The sequence below is a fragment of the Oncorhynchus mykiss genome, chromosome 15 (genome assembly GCF_013265735.2).
Source record: "Oncorhynchus mykiss isolate Arlee chromosome 15, USDA_OmykA_1.1, whole genome shotgun sequence".
NCBI classification, from domain to species: Eukaryota; Metazoa; Chordata; class Actinopteri; order Salmoniformes; family Salmonidae; genus Oncorhynchus; species Oncorhynchus mykiss.
The window spans coordinates 77205790-77213289 of record NC_048579.1 but is presented as its reverse complement, the minus strand read 5'-3'; the positions used below and the strand labels follow the sequence as shown (position 1 = coordinate 77213289).

The window sequence follows — 7500 nt, the reverse complement described above, 5'->3', positions numbered from 1 at the left end:
ACACTGCAGAATGGTAGCCCTTTTAAAGACAGTTTAATCTATGACTACATTACTCTGCAGAATGGTAGCCCTTTTAAAGACAGTTTAATCTATGACTGCGTTACACTGCAGAATGGTAGCCCTTTTAAAGACAGTTTAATCTATGACTACATTACTCTGCAGAATGGTAGCCCTTTTAAAGACAGTTTAATCTATGACTGCGTTACTCTGTGGCAGAATGGTAGCACTTTTAAAGACAGTTTAATCTATGACTACGTTACTCTGTGGCAGAATGGTAGCCCTTTTAAAGACAGTTTAATCTATGACTGCGTTACTCTGTGGCAGAATGGTAGCCCTTTTAAAGACAGTTTAATCTATGACTACGTTACTCTGTGGCAGAATGGTAGCCCTTTTAAAGACAGTTTAATCTATGACTGCGTTACTCTGTGGCAGAATGGTAGCTCTTTTAAAGACAGTTTAATCTATGACTACGTTACTCTGTGGCAGAATGGTAGCCCTTTTAAAGACAGTTTAATCTATGACTGCGTTACTCTGTGGCAGAATGGTAGCACTTTTAAAGACAGTTTAATCTATGACTACGTTACTCTGTGGCAGAATGGTAGCCCTTTTAAAGACAGTTTAATCTATGACTGCGTTACTCTGTGGCAGAATGGTAGCCCTTTTAAAGACAGTTTAATCTATGACTACGTTACTCTGTGGCAGAATGGTAGCCCTTTTAAAGACAGTTTAATCTATGACTACGTTACTCTGTGGCAGAATGGTAGCTCTTTTAAAGACAGTTTAATCTATGACTACGTTACTCTGTGGCAGAATGGTAGCCCTTTTAAAGACAGTTTAATCTATGACTACGTTACTCTGTGGCAGAATGGTAGCACTTTTAAAGACAGTTTAATCTATGACTACGTTACTCTGTGGCAGAATGGTAGCCCTTTTAAAGACAGTTTAATCTATGACTGCGTTACTCTGTGGCAGAATGGTAGCCCTTTTAAAGACAGTTTAATCTATGACTACGTTACTCTGTGGCAGAATGGTAGCCCTTTTAAAGACAGTTTAATCTATGACTACGTTACTCTGTGGCAGAATGGTAGCTCTTTTAAAGACAGTTTAATCTATGACTACGTTACTCAGTGGCAGAATGGTAGCCCTTTTAAAGACAGTTTAATCTATGACTGCGTTACTCTGCAGAATGGTAGCCCTTTTAAAGACAGTTTAATCTATGACTACGTTACTCTGCAGAATGGTAGCCCTTTTAAAGACAGTTTAATCTATGACTACGTTACTCTGTGGCAGAATGGTAGCTCTTTTAAAGACAGTTTAATCTATGACTACGTTACTCTGTGGCAGAATGGTAGCCCTTTTAAACACAGTTTAATCTATGACTGCGTTACTCTGTGGCAGAATGGTAGCCCTTTTAAAGACAGTTTAATCTATGACTGCGTTACTCTGTGGCAGAATGGTAGCCCTTTTAAAGACAGTTTAATCTATGACTGCGTTACTCTGTGGCAGAATGGTAGCCCTTTTAAAGACAGTTTAATCTATGACTGCGTTACTCTGTGGCAGAATGGTAGCCCTTTTAAAGACAGTTTAATCTATGACTACGTTAATCTGTGGCAGAATGGTAGCCCTTTTAAAGACAGTTTAATCTATGACTGCGTTACTCTGTGGCAGAATGGTAGCCCTTTTAAAGACTCCACTCTGTGATTGTCAGAATTCAATAGTGTGATGCTCATTCTAGTGCTGTTAGATTGTTGGAATCATCGGTTGTGATTTCTCTATAGTTGATGTGTGTATGGCAGTTTGTGCGTGTGTGTGTATGCGTGTGTGTGTGCGTGCGTGCGTGTGTGTGTGTGTGCGTGCGTGTGTGTGTGTGTGTGTGTGTGTGTGTGTGTGTGTCTGTCGCAGAGTGCAGCCTGACATCAGAAGTCTACTCTGTCGGTGTCTCACTCTATTGGGTTTCTGTCATTTTGGCGTGTTCATTTAAATATACCCATCAATCTTCCCCAACAGACTCCTACTCTCCCTCTCTCCCTTTCTCCTTGTCTCCCTCCCTCCTTGACACTCTCCTTCTCTCTGTCTCCCACTCTCCCTCCCTCCTATCCTCTCTCCCGCTCAATCTCTCCCTCTCAATCCCTCCCTCCTGTCTTCCCCCCTCCTATCCTCTCTCCCTCTCTCTTCCTCCCACTCAAACCCTCCCTCTCTCCCGTCTCCCACTCTCCCTCCCTCCTTTCCTCTCTCCCTCTCTCATCCTCCCTCTCAATCCCTCCCTCTCTCCCGTCTCCCACTCTCCCTCCCTCCTTTCCTCTCTCCCTCTCTCATCCTCCCTCTCAAACCCTCCCTCTCTCCCGTCTCCCACTCTCCCTCCCTCCTTTCCCCTGTCCTGCTCTCTCCCTCCCTCTCAATCCCTCCGGTCTCACTCCCTATCCCCCCCCCCCCTCCCTCCCGGCAGCGCTAGGCTCCATCTGCTAGCTGTGGCAGCATGGCGTTGTGCGGAATGGCAAGGCAAGGCTCCACGGGGCTCACTGGAGAACTATCCCAACTGCTTCAGGGCCTCAGAATGTAGTGTTCTTCAACACACAGGCATCCGTCTCTGTCTGTCTAGAGCAGATATTAGGAGACAGAGCTCCTGGTGGTTCCTTTGTTGTTGTTTTTGTTATGGAAAAGGAGCCTGGGTAAAGTATTTGTCAGGGTGTCGTAGCTGCATTTTAAAGTATACATCTTGTCTCTCTGTGACTGCTGAGACGGTTGTCATACGTCCGTCTCATAAGGACCCATTTGAATGGGCATTTCCTCTTCTGATGGGCTGTCCACTGATGGCTAACATGTATTTGGTTTGCCTCTTCTCTCTACTAATACAGTTTCATAAACAGGAATGTGATATAGAGCTGATTACATATGGTTTCATTTAGTCACCTTCCGAAGTCAAGTAAGGATCTATCTAGATCTATTTGTCTCGAAATCTCTAGATCTATCTATCTATCTATCTATCTATCTATCTATCTATCTATCTATCTATCTATCTATCTATCTATCTATCTATCTATCTATCTATCTATCTATCTATCTATCTATCTATCTGTCTGTCTGTCTGTCTGTCTGTCTGTCTGTCTGTCTGTCTGTCTGTCTGTCTGTCTGTCTGTCTGTCTGTCTGTCTGTCTGTCTGTCTGTCTGTCTGTCTGTCTGTCTGTCTGTCTGGAAATCTCTAGCTATCTCTAGGTCTGTCTGTCAGTGTCTGTCTGTCTGTCTGTCTTACCTCGTCTATTGTTCTTCTCTAAGTAAACAACCTAGCCTATTAGAGAATCTGGAGGTGTGGCTTGTTGGAGGCGTGGCCATGGTCTTTTAGCCACCCATGAAATACATTGTCATGTCAGTCCATGTGTTATGTTGTAGTCTGTTAGTGAAGCTTGTTGGAGGCGCTGCCACTTCTACTGTATTAATGAGACACACTTCCTATAGGAGCGTTCCATTTTCATGAAAAGGGCTGTGTACCTAATAAACTGGCCACTGGAGTGTATGTTTATAAACTGGCCAGCTTAATCACTGGCCAGTTTAGGGACAGGCTCTCCCAAAGGAACGGGGTAATGAAGCAACAGACCTCTTGACTTAACGATACGGTGTTGGGCTTAGCTGTCGCTGGACCGGGGTTCGAGTCCTGGTCGGGGTGCCACCCCCCCCCCCCCCCCTGAACATCTAGCCACCTCATCAAGAGGTTCAGACCTCCTGACTTAACGATAAGGTGTTGGGCTTAGCTGTCGCTGGACCGGGGTTCGAGTCCTACGCTAAATTAGGTCTCGTTGGACGAGGGGGAAAATGTCATGACGTTGGAAGTTAAGATTACTCTGTGTCTCCTCTCTGACAATTCAGGATTGCTTCGTCTGAAATTGCACCCTGTTCCCCATCGAGTGCACTATTTAGGGAATAGGTTGTCATTTCAGACACAACTCTGCTCCAAACTAGTGCACTACGTAGGGTAGAGAGTCATTTCAGACACAACTCCGCTCCAAACTAGTGCACTGCGTAGGGTAGAGAGTCATTTCAGACACAACTCCGCTCCAAACTAGTGCACTACGTAGGGTAGAGAGTCATTTCAGACACAACTCCGCTCCAAACTAGTGCACTACGTAGGGTAGAGAGTCATTTCAGACACAACTCTGCTCCTAACTAGTGCACTGCGTAGGGTAGAGAGTCATTTGAGGGACAACTCTGCTCCTAACTAGTGCACTACGTAGGGTAGAGAGTCATTTTAGAGACAACTCTGCTCCAAACTAGTGCACTACGTAGGGTAGAGAGTCATTTGAGGGACAACTCTGCTCAAAACTAGTGCACTACGTAGGGTAGAGAGTCATTTGAGGGACAACTCTGCTCCTAACTAGTGCACTACGTAGGGTAGAGAGTCATTTCAGACACAACTCTGCTCAAAACTAGTGCACTGCGTAGGGTAGAGAGTCATTTGAGGGACAACTCTGCTCCTAACTAGTGCACTACGTAGGGTAGAGAGTCATTTCAGACACAACTCCGCTCCAAACTAGTGCACTACGTAGGGTAGAGAGTCATTTCAGACACAACTCCGCTCCAAACTAGTGCACTACGTAGGGTAGAGAGTCATTTGAGGGACAACTCTGCTCAAAACTAGTGCACTACGTAGGGTAGAGAGTCATTTGAGGGACAACTCTGCTCCTAACTAGTGCACTACGTAGGGTAGAGAGTCATTTGAGGGACAACTCTGCTCCAAACTAGTGCACTGCGTAGGGTAGAGAGTCATTTGAGGGATCAGAGCGCCCTGTCAGATTTGACGCATCACTTCATGGTTCCGGTGTGAAGTGAGGCCTCGGTGAAGACATGTCCTAGATATAATGTGTGTTGTGGTTATATAAAGGCACCATCTGGGTGCTGTGTAGAGACAGCAGTTGGAGGCCCCCAGGACCTAACAGCTAGGGCCATTCAGCACTGATTCATACTGCCTGCCTACTGACACTCTGTTGAATGCAACCACATAGGATGAAATCACATGGAAAGATGGCCTGCCTGTAGCGTTTAGCACCGTAGCACGCTAACACGCTAACACACTAGCATGCTAACACGCTAACACACTAGCATACTAGCATGCTAACACGCTAGCACTCGTACAACACAACATCTTGAAAACTTCAGAGGAACACAGGGATGATTCTGTTCTTTTTTCTAACTGATTGGGATTGTAGACTGTTCACATAGACTAATCGATCTGTTCTTTTGCCTTTTAAACAATAACGATTATCTTTGAATATAATTTCATTTCCGACACTACTACAGAAGCAGGCCTCATATGTGAAAGGCTTTTAAAGTGGATTTCCTTTATTAAAGATAAGAGAAAAGCTTTTAAAGTGAATTTCCTTTATTAAAGATAAGAGAAAGGCTTTTAAAGTGGATTTCCTTTATAAACGAAAGGAGAACGACTTAAATAATAGAGGGGCAGATAGTTCCATTGAAAGGGCATTGTGTCACTGTGAACTAATAATGACAGATAGTTCCATTGAAAAGGCATTGTGTCATTGTGAACTAATAATGACAGATAGTTCCATTGAAAAGGCATTGTGTCATTGTGAACTAATAATGACAGATAGTTCCATTGAAAAGGCATTGTGTCATTGTGAACTAATAATGACAGATAGTTCCATTGAAAAGGCATTGTGTCATTGTGAACTAATAATGACAGATAGTTACATTGAAAGGACATTGTGTCATTGTGAACTAATAATGACAGATAGTTACATTGAAAGGACATTGTGTCATTGTGAACTAATAATGACAGATAGTTACATTGAAAGTGGAAAAGGAAGATAGTTTCTATAATGGTAAAGGAGATAGTTCCTATAATGGTAAAGGAGATAGTTCCTATAATGGTAAAGGAGATAGTTCCTATAATGGTAAAGGAGATAGTTCCTATAATGGTAAAGGAGATAGTTCCTATAATGGTAAAGGAGATAGTTCCTATAATGGTAAAGGAGATAGTTCCTATAATGGTAAAGGAAGATAGTTCCTATAATGGTAAAGGAAGATAGTTCCTATAATGGTAAAGGAGATAGTTCCTATAATGGTAAAGGAAGATAGTTCCTATAATGGTAAAGGAGATAGTTCCTATAATGGTAAAGGAGATAGTTCCTATAATGGTAAAGGAGATAGTTCCTATAATGGTAAAGGAGATAGTTCCTATAATGGTAAAGGAAGATAGTTCCTATAATGGTAAAGGAGATAGTTCCTATAATGGTAAAGGAGATAGTTCCTATAATGGTAAAGGAGATAGTTCCTATAATGGTAAAGGAAGATAGTTCCTATAATCCTCTCAAATAGTTCTCCAGTTTCTTTCTACCATTCTCAACCTCATATTTACTTCTCATTCAGTTTTTCCAGCATTGAGTTCAATTAATTTATTATCTGTCATTTACCACCCTTTGTGTCTCAGCACATTGGTACTGTATGTGGCACCAGAGAAAGAAGGGAGGGAGAAGAGAGAGAGATACACTTTTTGAAATAAATAAATATATACTGTTAAATTTGAATTGTTTTTTTGTTGTTGTTTTGTGTCTCCTCACTTTTGTTTATTGTTTATTTCACTTGCTTTGGCAATGTAAACAGATGTCTCCCATGCCAGCAAAGCCCTTTGAATTGAGAGAGAGAGAGGAGAGAGGGGAGAGGAGAGAGGAGAGAGGAGAGAGGAGAGAGGTGAGAGGAGAGAGGTGAGGGGTGAGAGGAGAGAGGGGAGAGGGTAGACGAGAGAGGAGAGAGGGGCGAGGGGAGAAGAGAGGGGAGAGGAGAGAGGAGAGAGGTGAGGGGTGAGAGGAGAGAGGGGAGAGGAGAGAGGGGAGAGGAGAGAGGAGAGAGGTGAGGGGTGAGAGGAGAGAGGAGAGGGGAGAGGAGAGAGGAGAGAGGAGAGAGGAGAGAGGAGAGAGGAGAGAGGAGAGAGGGGAGAGGAGAGAGGAGAGAGGTGAGGGGTGAGAGGAGAGAGGGGAGAGGAGAGAGGGGAGAGGAGAGAGGAGAGAGGTGAGGGGTGAGAGGAGAGGAGAGAGGGGAGAGGGGAGAGGAGAGAGGAGAGAGGAGAGAGGGGAGAGGAGAGAGGAGAGAGGTGAGGGGTGAGAGGAGAGAGGAGAGAGGGGAGAGGAGAGACGAGAGAGGAGAGAGGGGAGAGGGGAGAGGAGAGAGGAGATAGGAGAGAGGGGAGAGGAGAGAGGAGAGAGGAGAGAGGAGAGAGGGGAGAGGAGAGAGGAGAGAGGGGAGAGGAGAGAGGAGAGAGGTGAGGGGTGAGAGGAGAGAGGGGAGAGGAGAGAGGGGAGAGGAGAGAGGAGAGAGGTGAGGGGTGAGAGGAGAGAGGAGAGGGGAGAGGAGAGAGGAGAGAGGAGAGAGGAGAGAGGTGAGGGGTGAGAGGAGAGGGGAGAGGAGAGAGGAGAGAGGAGAGAGGGGAGAGGGGAGAGGAGAGAGGAGAGAGGGGAGAGGGGAGAGGAGAGAGGAGAGAGGGGAGAGGAGAGA

The 7500-nt window shown here is 44.8% G+C and overlaps 1 protein-coding gene across 2 annotated transcripts in view; it reads left to right on the top strand.

Annotated features, from left to right (window-relative positions):
* The window catches only part of LOC110512778 (thyrotropin-releasing hormone-degrading ectoenzyme), a 406337-nt gene that overhangs the window by 64514 nt on the left and 334323 nt on the right, over positions 1-7500 (top strand). The window lies entirely within an intron of this gene.